The 13,103-nt window shown below is 36.5% G+C and overlaps 1 protein-coding gene across 6 annotated transcripts in view; it reads right to left on the bottom strand.

The window, feature by feature from the left end:
* The window catches only part of LOC109419224 (forkhead box protein O), a 223,204-nt gene extending 216,500 nt beyond the window's left edge, over nt 1-6,704 (bottom strand). The window contains exon 1 of one of the 6 annotated variants that reach the window (XM_062846016.1): nt 5,859-6,704. The gene's annotated coding sequence lies outside the window, so the exon portion shown is untranslated. The remainder of the gene's footprint in view (nt 1-5,858) is intronic. The other 5 variants (XM_062846017.1, XM_062846018.1, XM_062846019.1 and 2 more) reach the window with 5 other exon arrangements.
* Nucleotides 6,705-13,103: the final 6,399 nt, after the last annotated feature.

Below are 13,103 nucleotides of genomic sequence, written 5' to 3'. Positions count from 1 at the left end.
AGAAAAAAATGACTCTCGGACTTGCGAACAGCAGAGTGGGTTATTTTCTGAATGTTTCAGGTAGGTACTGACTATAGTAACGATTGAGAACGTGAAGAAGCAAATAGATATTGTCATTTTGATTTTGAATTGTCAACTCTACAGTAGTAAAGTTCACACTGGTTTTGCTCAATGACTATGAATAGTTTTTGCTCAAGTTGTACGTATACTTCGGAGGAGCTCTTTAATTACTTATCTTAATTTACAGAGAGCATCAAGGCATCTTCTATATTTTAATACTCCCTGTGCAGTACAGCTAGTTCAACATAAAGTATAATGTAGAGGGCTGTTTTTAGTGTGAATTCCAAAAAAGCGCAAGGGACGATAATAAGATAATCAAATAAAAATGAGAATAGTTTTCTTATCGGTATTCGATAAATATTTTATTGAATTTTAGAAAGTTTACAAAAACGGATACCTTTGTTATCCATAGGTCATAATCGTAAAATGATTCTTCTTGAAGAAACTGCTGTTGAATGCCGAATAATTTAAAGTTTGGAAGTTTTTGAAAAACATTCAAATTGATTTTCCAAACAAAATTTGGTTACAAATTAGAAAGATCTAGTAAGTTTTTTTCTTCAAAATGCTAATTTGAAGGATTTTTTATGAAAAAAAAAACAAACAGCTGGTAAAATAGTAAAAAAATGTAGTAACTACACTGGAAAAACTAATACATTTTTTGATGTAATTCTCGAAAAAATCAACGAGGATGAACACAAATGATAACGGATCGTTTTAACAAAACCATCTGTCATCTTCTCGGGATTGAGAGCTTACCAACTGCCAATGTACATTTTGCATGTGATTGTATATCGGGTAGCAGGCACGAAGATTCCCTATGCCCAAGTAAATCAAAGACATTTCCTTTACATAAAGTCCATGACCCTACCGAGAATCGATTCGAATTTAAAGGCGTTGCAAATATGATTCAACTCATTGCACAGCCACAATTTTCAAACTTTCACAACAACAACAAAAAAACTTCCTACGTCTAATCCCAAGAGAGAAATATCAAATCTTAAATCCAAAAAATGAAGACATATGTTTTGCAATACAGCTCACTCCGGACAATTTATTGAAAAATCGTAGAGTTACTTGTTTTTGTGGACGTCTGCTTCACAATTGATTGTATAATCATTCAAAAGTTTACTACACGGCAAATTGTAAGAACAAAATATCTAACCGCGTTTGATTGATTGATTGACAATACACAACTGAGGTCTCAGAACTTGATGTTTGCAGTAGTCTGAACATATTTGTCAACGACTTTTGTAACATCCCTCTTAATCAAGTTGAGACAATAGAAACACCCATTTATTACAACTTGGCATTTTAAATGTAACTGATAAAGCACCGTACGAAGAGCAGCGCACATCTAAACTAGCAACAACCATCCCTAACTCATGATTCACCTTCTGTTGTCTTTCGGTAGAAATGGCCTTGCGATAAGCACACACTCACTACTAATCGACAAACGGGTGTAGATTGAGGCTTATCAAATTCTCTGACGTCTGTGTAGCTAGTTGTTAGGCCGAAAGCAAAACAGCACTCCTCCATAGCATAGATTTCCATCATGCTATACGTTTCCATTCTCGATTCCAATGCAGATCAGATGATATTTGCGAAGGCAACAAGTCAACAATGGGGTTTGCCTTAAAGAAAACAAGCATTCAGGCAATAAAAACCAAAGCAGAGCTTGATTCCAGAAATCGGGATTAGAATCGGTTCGAGCCGGATTCCAATCAATCCGACCAGATAGGTATGCATGTGCTGTTCCCATCCCAGAGCAGCGGTGACCATATTAGCGACCCAAACGCGATCGATTTAAATGCACTCACTCAGCTTTGGCAGTTCGACCAGTCAGTTCAGTGGGAACACCAACAACACCAACAGCATCATCATCATCACCATTCGAAGCAGCTGTGGGATATAGCCATAGCTAGCGCCACAGCGCTGCTGTTAGCTTAGTAATTATCTATTCGCATTTTTTTACAGATACCTCGCCACACACTGATCAGAATATTCAAGCAGCCAGAAGTCGAGACCAAGTAAGTTTCCTCGGGGTTTGAATAGTTCAAATTATAATATCAAATAAATGTCTCGAATGTTCATATTATTCTGATCCCCTCCGTTCTCTCCAACGACTTCTGGTGCGGTGAGCCCGTGCGCCTTGTGCTATCTGATCGTATGGGTGTGTATACCGCTGAACCGACCACTGATTCCCAAACGGACCGCCCACTATGTAATGAACTTTACCTTCTACAGTGTCCCGATCGCAGCTAACTGGTTGATAGTGACAACCATTACAATATACGGGGGATAGACAAAATGATCGGGACAGGCAAAATTTTCACTTTTCAAAAATTGTTCTACTAGCTGCAACTTTTCGAAAAGTGCATCAAATATTCTCAAATTTTTACTGTAAGTTTATCAACTAGTTGTTTATCAGTGGTCCTAATTTGGAAAAGATCGGGCCATTCTCCACGAAGTTATAAAGATTCTTGGAAAAGGTAAAATTAATGGATTGCCAACTTTGAGCTGTTATATCTCCGGATTCAATAAACCGAATGCAATGAAATTTGGACCATTTGTGACTTATATAATAAGCTATGAAAACCCGTGGACAGAACTTGAAATTTTTAACACGGAAGAAAATTATAACGATTATATTTTTTTTCTAATAAAACACCCATTTATCCAACACTTCAACATCATTTCAATATTCAAGATGCAAATTATAGTTCATTTAATTTCCCTCTTATTGACTCATATATAAATGTGTTTTAAAGGAAAGTAACAACATAGCCTCCAATAAGTTGGAAAATTAATGGAATACATATTAAAAATAGTCCAATTTGCTAAAAAGTCGTAAAAAAAATAAAATCGCTATAACTTTTTCTCTTGTTAAAAATTTCAATTTAGGTCAAATATTTTCCAGAGTTCATTAAATAAGTCGTGAATGGTCAAAATTTCATTGCAATCGGTTTATTAAATCCGGAGATATAACAGCTCAAAGTTGGCTTTCGGATAATTTTACCTTTTTCAAGAATCTCTATAACTTCGTGGAAAATGGTCCGATCTTTTCCAAATTTGGACTACTGATGCACAACTAGTTGATGAACTTACAGTAAAAATTTGAGAATATTCGATGCACTTTTCGAAAAGTTACAGCTACTTGAACATTTTTTGAAAAGTGAAAAATTTACCTGTTCCGATCATTTTGTCTATCCCCTGTACAACTGTGGTTCATCAAATACGGTCCAATGCAAGAAACTTGGTTTTGAAAGCCGAGATATATAAAACCCAGGGCCGGATCTAAGGGGGGGCCGGGGGGGGGCCCGGGCCCCCACATTTTAGGGGCCCCACAAAAACCTTTTTTGGTTGCTAACATCAGCTTTATTTTGCATATTGCTCAAGTACTGTTCGAAAATAAGGAAAAACATTTTTGGTCATCTCTCCGAGGGGCCCCCACAGCCGCTCGGGCCCCGGGCCCCCACAATCCTTAATCCGGGCCTGATAAAACCAAAAGTGTTTTATTTTTAGTTTTATATGGAATATGGTTCAAATAACAACTGAACAGACGAATTTAAAACATTATGAAACTGCGAAAGAAATGATAAAGAAATCATAGGGCCATTATGATTTTCGTAATGATCGTGTAAATTTTCAACAATCTGATCTAACTTTCTCATGCTTCGTTAATCCGTTATTCTGAATGTGCTTTTTGTACTATTTCAGAATCCAAAAATGAGGTCTGCACAATTTACGAAAGGTAAAACTACATTATGAAATCATAATCAAGCTTAGATGAATTCATCAATCCACATTATGGTTTCAGGGTTTTATTTGATATCAAAAGAGAACATTTAGAAAGTTATGGCTAAATTTCACAATGCGTTTTGATGTATACCTAACAATTATTGTGCTGAGTGTTGATTTAGATAAATTACAAACAAGAAAAGGGCAAAAACAGTGTGCCGGGGCCCGTGGCGTAGTTGGTCACACGTTCGCTTCATATGCGGATGGTCATGGGTTTGATTCCCAGCCCCGGCACTTGCACTTGCAATTTTTCGTCAGTTGCTTTTTGCCCGAGAGCAACTGACACTAACCCTCTTCTGAGCCCCATGGCTCAAACGGACCCGGATACCTGGACATCGGCGAACTGCTACTCATAATTCTTCATTACACCAACAAAGCTAACCATGAAAATGTTTGACAATTCTCAGGTCATTTTGACAGACCATACACATGCACGAAAAAATCGGATCAGCTACTTTATCGATCATGTTGCCATCTTTTTCATGCTCATGTTTCACCTGTCAAAATGACTTGAGACTTGTCAGTCATTTTGAGGTTAGGTTCGTTGGTGTAATGAAGAATGGACCCCCAATCGGACTGGAAAGGAACAACGGCCATCCATCATCATCCTTGTGCTCATCATTCTACTAGGTATAAAGTAGAAAAAGCAAAAGCAGCAGAAAGGCAACCAGTTCGATAAAGTAGAATAGAATCTAGGCGCTGTACAAAAATGTAAGTGCAGCTGTCAATTGAAATTTCTCACGTAGTGCCCCAGTGGACAATAGAGCTGTAAATAAGGTTAAGTGATTAAGAATAATCGTAATATTTAAAAAAAGGCAAAAACATAATCTATCATACACAGATTTATAAAAATTTAATTGCAATACACAAAACGTAGACGCAACAGATTGCTCTCACATTTTGTGAAAACGATAACATGGCCCACTGTAACACATGGTAACACGGTTCAATATAGCAGCGTTGTAAACGAAAATAAATGTCCCACCGGCCATCCATCAGTATTAAAATACCGATATAGACTTATATTACAGCCTTCAAAATTCCCGGAATTTCCCAAAATTACTCAAAATATTATTTGTCAATGTTACCATTTAGTTCATTTTTTTTGATAAATATGTAAATTTTAAGAAGGAGATTCTCTTAAACCAGTGGGTTTCGCGTAAGTGTTTCTACTTACGGGTCCGCCACACCCCCTTTGGACCTTCATACAGCATTATGTTGAATTCAAAGTGGTAATCAAATTAAATTTTTACTGTCATGTAAGTGAAATTTATTACATTTGTTTTTTAATCATTCAACAGCCATTGAGGCAAATGACTATCACTTTTCACATTTTGTTTGAAGACTAAAACAATATTTGACAAATAAAACTGCTCTCACGTCGATCATTTCACCCCACTGATCAATTTCACCAGAAATCACGATATCTATCACCCAACCTACGGATCTATGGAACGCCAATCAATCATTTGGGAACCTTAGCGCGCTCTCTACGGCCTCAGGTTCCCTCGACGGGAGCGGAACATGCGGCGGGTTGAAGCAGAAGCTGATGAAAATTAATTCACTTGCTCATGTGGTGGTGATTGCGCGCTATCTCTGGCTCGGCGGATCGTCACTTTAAAGGCTCCCCTGCAATATTGACCAACTCGTACCTACTACTGGCGACACCGTCGAATACTGATTGCCAGGCCAGGCAGAGTGTAACAGATTTCCACACCGTTATCTCTTTTAACAACAACACCAGCTGGAAGTCGTGGCGAGACGCAAGGATGGTGTCTACTCAGAATAGTCACGAATGGGGACCCTAGAGGGGAGGTCTCTGGGTCATCGTGGCCGAGATTGTGATTCTGGGGAACTTCTGCGGCAACGAATTGCGTATTATTTCTCGCGTATGTGCGGCAGGCGCTCGCCTACAACCGGTATATCCCGATCAAAATCCTCCATAACGCAAACATTGGAATGGAAAGCTGATAACCGAACGCCGTGGATAACAAACACACCGAAATCGAAAGGCTTATCGACACATTTATTATCATCAAGCTGTCTGATGGTCGTCGGGCTTCTTTTCGGTATTGTGGATTCACTCGGTTGGCACTTTTGCTCTTCAGAAAGTAATTATTTTCAGGACGGTAGGGAAACGTCACACATAAAAAACGACCATAGACGGGTTTGGTTTGCGTGTATTTTTCCACCCAAACACAGCTCCAAGACTCACTGTAAAAACTTTACGCAAACACTGTATTTTTCGCATTCGCGGCGCTTAAGTAACATGACTTAAAAACAACACACAGGCGCACGCGAATGGCAAAAACACCAACACACGAACAGCGAATCATCGCACTAGTTTATCTTCTTTCTGTTGCTATTATTTTCTGCCACTGAGAATGTGTACTATCATACCACTTCGTTTTTTCCTCCTTCAGGTTGGCATTTGATATTTCGAGTGAAGAGAAAAAAAATTATCGCACAAATATGGTCAGCTAATTCAGCAATTAGCATCTAGAAGAACTTTAACGCACGGTACGATCGGTAACACGCTCGGGGCGCTATCTGCATGCTTTCATGCGATTCCTTCGCGATCACGACAGGATTTTCCAAAACACAAAAGAAACGATTTCGAACTCAAAATCCTCGCGCAATAAACACACAAAAATAAAATTGTACACTTTTCTGGCTAGAAATGTGGCGCGACCTCGTGGCGATCATAGGAAACCATGCGATACAGTCCCCAACGTAGCAGATGCTTACGAGCCGGATGTGGGCATACTACTAAACGGTGGATGCGAATCGAATTTCGCTCAACGCTCGTCGTCGTGTCCAAATCTCGTCGCTTTCCGTCGTCCACGGCGGTCGTCGTCGTGCCTTTCAGCTGTTGCTGCACGGTTATACACACGGTCATGTGGAAGATTACTCTCCGCAATCATTGGGGGACGCGCTCACGGCACCGGCTCTCCTCTCGCGGTTATTGTGATTGTGTATCTTCTCCTGTTTTTCTTGGTCGTCGGTTCGGTAGGCCCGCACCACATTCTATCACATAACGCCGCCGTTGAACAACGTTGGAGCACTGAGCGCTCCCACAGGCCGCCGCTATCAGTGCGCGTGAACACAAACTCTCATGTGGCCGGTGCCGTCGCTTCTTCGATTTCACCTCTGCCGTCGCTCTGTTATCGGTGCTGATAAATTCAAAAAAGAAAAACTTTTCCTCCCAACCACCCACCTGTTCCACCGCTCTGGTATCATCTTCGTCATCACTTTGCAGAGCACTTCCCCCTTTTTTCGCTCTCACCGTCACAGTGAGCATTCAAAGACCATCTTCTCATGGGCAGCTTCGTTTCACTTGGGTACATGTGACCGAGCGGGCTGTGTGTACAAACATAGCAGCACATATCACACGTTTCCCAGGAGCCCCCCTCAAGACGGAGACTATTCCGATCCGATGATGACGTTGCACACAACAACGAATATTGTAAAATTGCATTCGCACTCATACAGAGCAGATAAGCACGGCGATGGTATCATCTTCTCTCGTGTAGGAAAAAAAACTATCGTCAAATCGTATTATCATTTCGCCGACCTTGGTAATTGTCACTCGGTTGTATATAGGAACATAGGAAGGCCGTGGCAGTAAAAGCGTGGGATTCGACAGCTCGGTCCAGACAGCACTTTGTCATGCGGTGGGCTTTCATTCATTACATAGGGTCAGCTTGAAATAGGAATGGAAAAACGTTGTGTTCATGGCAGCAAACGATTGATCAGGCTGCATTGTAAGTTTGTCAATGTACTTATAGGAGAGATTATAAATGATATGGATTTTTCTAGGGTCTTAAATCAATTGTAATGTTTTACTCAAAACTAACTAAATTAATGTCTTTTATCACTCTGAAACGCCTATAAGTATGCAATTACCAGATAGATTTATGTACATAGCAAATTTCGCATTACATCGAGTTAAATATTTAAAAAAATGTATTTTTTTTTTAACTATAACAAATAACATACTGTATCTAGCGCTGAATCTGAGCATCAATCCAAAAAAGTAATCACATTGGTTTCTATGATAGTTTCTAAAGTACATGAACCCTCCAAAACTTATGAATAGTTCCTTCGTTGAGATATGGATAATATCGGATAATATGGAGATATAAACGCAAACAAAAAAAAACAAATAGAAAATTCCATTGTTCTTTTACTATCAGGTAGTTTCACCTCTTCAAGGCCGTCAGCCAATGTCCATTCCTATCAAAATCCAAAATTTTCGAAATCTGTAAAAATAAAGCTATTTAATTCATTTTACGAAAATAAAAACAAAAAATGATTCCATATTTCTAAAGAAACATACTTTTTTTAAATTAGTTGATGGGTGTTGTGTTACTGCCATTCAAAAAACAGTTAAAAATAAGTTCAACAAGCTGTAACTTTTAATAGACTGCGTCAAAAATTCTGGAATTTTGACTATTTTTCAACAAATTATATGTGCATCATTGGTACAAATTTGAGCTCGATTGATTAAAATTTCGCGAAGCTAGAACCGTTCTCGTAAGACACTGTTTTTAGACAACCAATTTTTGAACCGTCATGTCTCTGAAACCAGTTAATCTAATTTAATGAAATTTTGAGCATTTATATATTGTTATATTGATACTTGATACGACGTTATAAAATATAACATATTCTTACAATGAATTATACCGGTTTAACGTTCTTACCCATATAGAGGAATATTTACAACACTACACAAAATATACTAAATGTGTTCTTTCCTTATTCCAAATGAGCTCTAGTGAATCTAATTAAAGATATCATGAAAACAAAACAGGGTGTCTACTCGTTTACAATAATAAATTTCCCTGATTTTTTCAGGTTTTTCCAGATCTGAGAAAATTATTCCAGGTTCAGAAATAAAAACTAAAAGAAGTAAATCGAACGAACCACCAGAATAGAATTTGCTGAATTTTGTTAAAAAAAATTGTGGCGACATTAGCAGGTTTATTTCTGGTTGAACTTCCGGCAGAAATGAAGCAGCTCAGACAATTTTAAGCGGATTTTCGAGGCATGTAATTATAGGATTTCAATTTAAATTTAATGCAAAAGTTAAATGAAATATTTATCAATCAATGGGAAATTTTTTAGATTATGTTTAATTCATTAAGAGCTAGGTGAGAGTCTTCAAGAAATTTCGACAAATAAATTGTATGAATTTATGATAGCATAAGATGATAATGTATTGTAGAAACATATTTTGTAATCAATAGGGTCCTGAAATTAAAGACGAAATCTCGCTTTCATGAAATGATACGATCAAGCACGGTATTCTAATCGGAATTGTACTTGTATATACTCAAAAAATGAAGGAATGATTAGAAAATTCGAAATAAGTAAAATGGTAAATAGTTCTAACTTGATATTTGAGGTAGACCTGGACGTGATGGAACTCGACATTTTTTGTACTGGGGTTTCAAATATGTTCCTATCTGATATATACGGTGGAATAATATCACTCAAAATAAGTGTTATAAGCAAGCGGCGGGACAAAAGATTTGAAAATTAAAAAGTATATATTTTTAACCACGGCCTACAAAAATGTCAAAAAATTAGTAAATATGCACTCTTGGTTTATATTTTGTGGTTTAAACCAAGCATCTAGATAGTGCTTTAGGATCCTATTCTCCTCAGGAAATGTCACAAAAAATTACAAAATGAAATAATGAACTTTTTGCAATATTTCATTAGAAACTGCATACATTTTTTTACTGACGACATTCTTGAAAAAAAAAACCTTAGCAAGTCTGATTCCAAAAAATATTCGAAGTCTATACAGAAATGTCTTCCAAGATATGCTTAGAGTGTTCCATAAATCAATATTTAAAAAATATATTAAAAAAAACATTTAAACTATTATATAAAACTGCTTCTGCGAAACTCCTCATGGGTTCAACCACCTTATTATCCAAAAGTATTATCAACCATTCCTTTCAAGAAATTTGTTAAAAAATAATTAAAGAACGATCAACCATTGGAAAAGTGTCTTGCAAATACTCTTCCAATGGTTCCATAGAAATACTTCCAGAAGGTCCTGCACAAATTCGCTTAGGCGAGTTAAAAAAAAATCCTCACGGTTTGTATCAAAAGATTCAATTAGTAATTACTCAAGCAGCCTTCATCGTGATGGGTGATATGCAGAGGCACGTGATCGGTTGGTGGCCGATTAACGAAAGAATGTGCAGGTTGAGGATCAAGGGCCGATTCTTTAACTTCAGCATAATAAACGTGCACAGCCCACACTCCGGAAGCACTGATGATGCCAAGGACGCATTTTACGCGCAGCTCGAACGCGAGTACGATCGCTGCTCAAGTCACGACGTCAAGATCATCATAGGAGATTGAAACGCTCAGGTTGGCCAGGAGGAGGAATTCAGACCGACGATTGGTAAGTTCAGCGCCCATCAGCAAATGAACAAAACCGGCCTACGACTCATTGATTTCGCCGCCTCCAAAAATATGGCCATTCGTAGCACCTTTTCCCAACACAGCTTCCCTTATCGTTACACCTGGAGATCACCACTGCAGACGGAATCTCAAATCGACCACGTTCTGATTGACAGACGGCACTTCTCCGACATTATCGACGTCAGGACCTATCGCACAGTGGGATCATTCTTAAAAAAGACGATCGAAACCTCTAAGAGCCGTTAGATGACATTTTAGCACATAGGTGTCTTTGGAAGATATGTTCAGAAAAATCTTATCTATTTTTATGCATATTCACTGTATGGTAAAACTGTAGGGTGAACCCGAGCAAAAAAATATTTTTTCAAAATAATTTTTTAGAGGGTAGATGTCTTCAGCAAAGTTGTAGAACAAGTAATTTCAAGTAACTTTGCTGAATACACCATATAGCTTGGACTTCATTTTTAGGGAGAAAATATGAAAGTTTAAAAAACAACCTTAAAATCAGTTTTTTGAACTTTTCCATGATTATATCGTAAAATTTCAACGTGATATGTTCTACAAGTTTGTAGATACTACTGGAATACACTATCTTGCTGAAGACACCAACTCTGTAAAATTGAAAATTGCTCCAGTAAACCAATTTTTTGGAAAAAATTTCACTATTTTCACTATTGAATATTTTTCGAATAGGCACTTTTTGGCAGCCGTGCTATCAAAATTTCAATGATTTATCATGTCCAGAATAGACCAAAAGTGACTTAACAATCGGGTCTGATATGGCACTTTGATTTCTGATGCTATTTCAATAGTCATTTTTCAAAGAAATTATTCACAAATTTCATACAAATCATTTAATACAAACTGAAAACTCACGAAAACTTTTCGGCATTAATATTTGTTAATCAAAATAGTATTCTTGTTGAAATAGTCAACATTTCTAACACTGTGGTTGACTTTACATTGAATACCCGACAAAAAATATCGCTTTTTTAATGTTTAGATGAGTTAAAAACTCACTATTGAATATTTTTTGAGTAGGCACTTTTTGGCAGCCGTGCTGTCAAAATTTCTATGGTACATTATGTCCAGAATAGACCAAAATTGACTTAACAATCGGGTCTGATAAGGCACTTTGATATCTGAAGCTATTTTAAGTGTAATTTTCAAAGAAAATATTCACAAATCTCATACAACCTTTCGATATTATTTTTAGCTCATCCAAGTAGTAATTCTGAATAAAAAAAAAACAAGTTAAATAAACGCAGACTATTTCAATTGTTAGTGTCATTTATTTTGAACTACAAATTTTGAAAGAGGGAAAAGGCTCTTTGAGTGATTTCCTCATCTACGAAATCTTTCTCAAAAAGGCACAAAACGTTTTTATCTTTTCAAAAAATCGTTATAATATAAACTTAAAACTAAAGGCTCCTCCGGAAGAGTATTCATAATCGAGCCGTGATCTTGATGCGGATTTGTCAAGGGATGAACCAAGGTAATATGTCTACGACGAAGGAATTTTGAAAATCATGGACAGGAATCGACCTAACGGACGCATTTCTTGAAAACTGGAAAAAAAAAATAATTTTTAAGAGTATCAAACAGCATAACCAATTTCAATAAAATATCTGTGAAGAATTTTCATCATGGCGTAAGATTTACCTAGAATATCTCTAACAGATACTGGCTATTTCAATGTGATGTAACAATGTTTCACTCGTTTTATTTTATTTTTATATTTTCAACACAAAACTTGTAGAGGCATTCATTATATTTTCGCCTTTTTAGTTTTTTAACCAAAGTTATAATGTCAACATAGCAAATGAAAAAAAAAAATGTTATCATTGTTTTAGTTGATTGATTAATGTATGTATTTTAACATAAACAAATGCATTGGGAATTATAATAAAAATATAGATAAAAAACACAGTTTTTAATTGGTATTAAAAACTCATCTAAAAATATAAAAAGCGATATTTTTTGTCGTATATTCAATGTAAAGTCAACCACAGTGTTAGAAATGTAGACTATTTCAACAAGAATACTATTTGGATTAACAAATATTAATGTCGAAAAGTTTTCGTGAGTTTTCAGTTTGTATTAATTAATTTGTATGAAATTTGTGAATATGTTCTTCGAAAAATGACTATTAAAATAGCATCAGAAATCAAAGTGCCTTATCAGACCCGATTGTTAAGTCACTTTTGGTCTATTCTGGACATGATAAATCATTGAAATTTTGATAGCACGGTTGCCAAAAAGTGCCTATTCAAAAAATATTCAATAGTGAAAATAGTGAAAAAAAATCAAAAAAATTGGTTTACTGGAGCAATTTTCAATTTTACAGAGTTGGTATCTTCGGCAAGATAGTGTATTCCAGTAGTATCTACAAACTTGTAGAACACATCACGTTGAAATTTTACGATATAATCATGGAAAAGTTCAAAAAACTGATTTTAAGGTTGTTTTTTAAACTTTCATATTTTCTCCCTAAAAATGAACTCCAAACTATATGGTGTCTTCAGCAAAGTTACTTGAAATTACTTGTTCTCCAACTTTGCTGAAGACATCTACCCTCTAAAAAAATATTTTGAAAAAATATTTTTTTGCTCGGGTTCACCCTACAGTTTTACCATACAGTGAATATGCAAAAAAATAGAGACGACATTTCTGAACACATCTTCCAAAGACACCTATATGCTAAAATGTCATCTAACGGCTCTTAGAGGTTTTGATCGTCTTTTTTCAGAATGATCCCACTGTGTATCGTGGCGCCAACATCAACTCCGACCACTATC

The sequence above is a fragment of the Aedes albopictus genome, chromosome 1 (assembly GCF_035046485.1).
Source record: "Aedes albopictus strain Foshan chromosome 1, AalbF5, whole genome shotgun sequence".
Classification (NCBI taxonomy): domain Eukaryota; kingdom Metazoa; phylum Arthropoda; class Insecta; order Diptera; family Culicidae; genus Aedes; species Aedes albopictus.
Note: the sequence above shows the minus strand (reverse complement) of the source record. Positions and strands in the feature narration are given on the sequence as shown.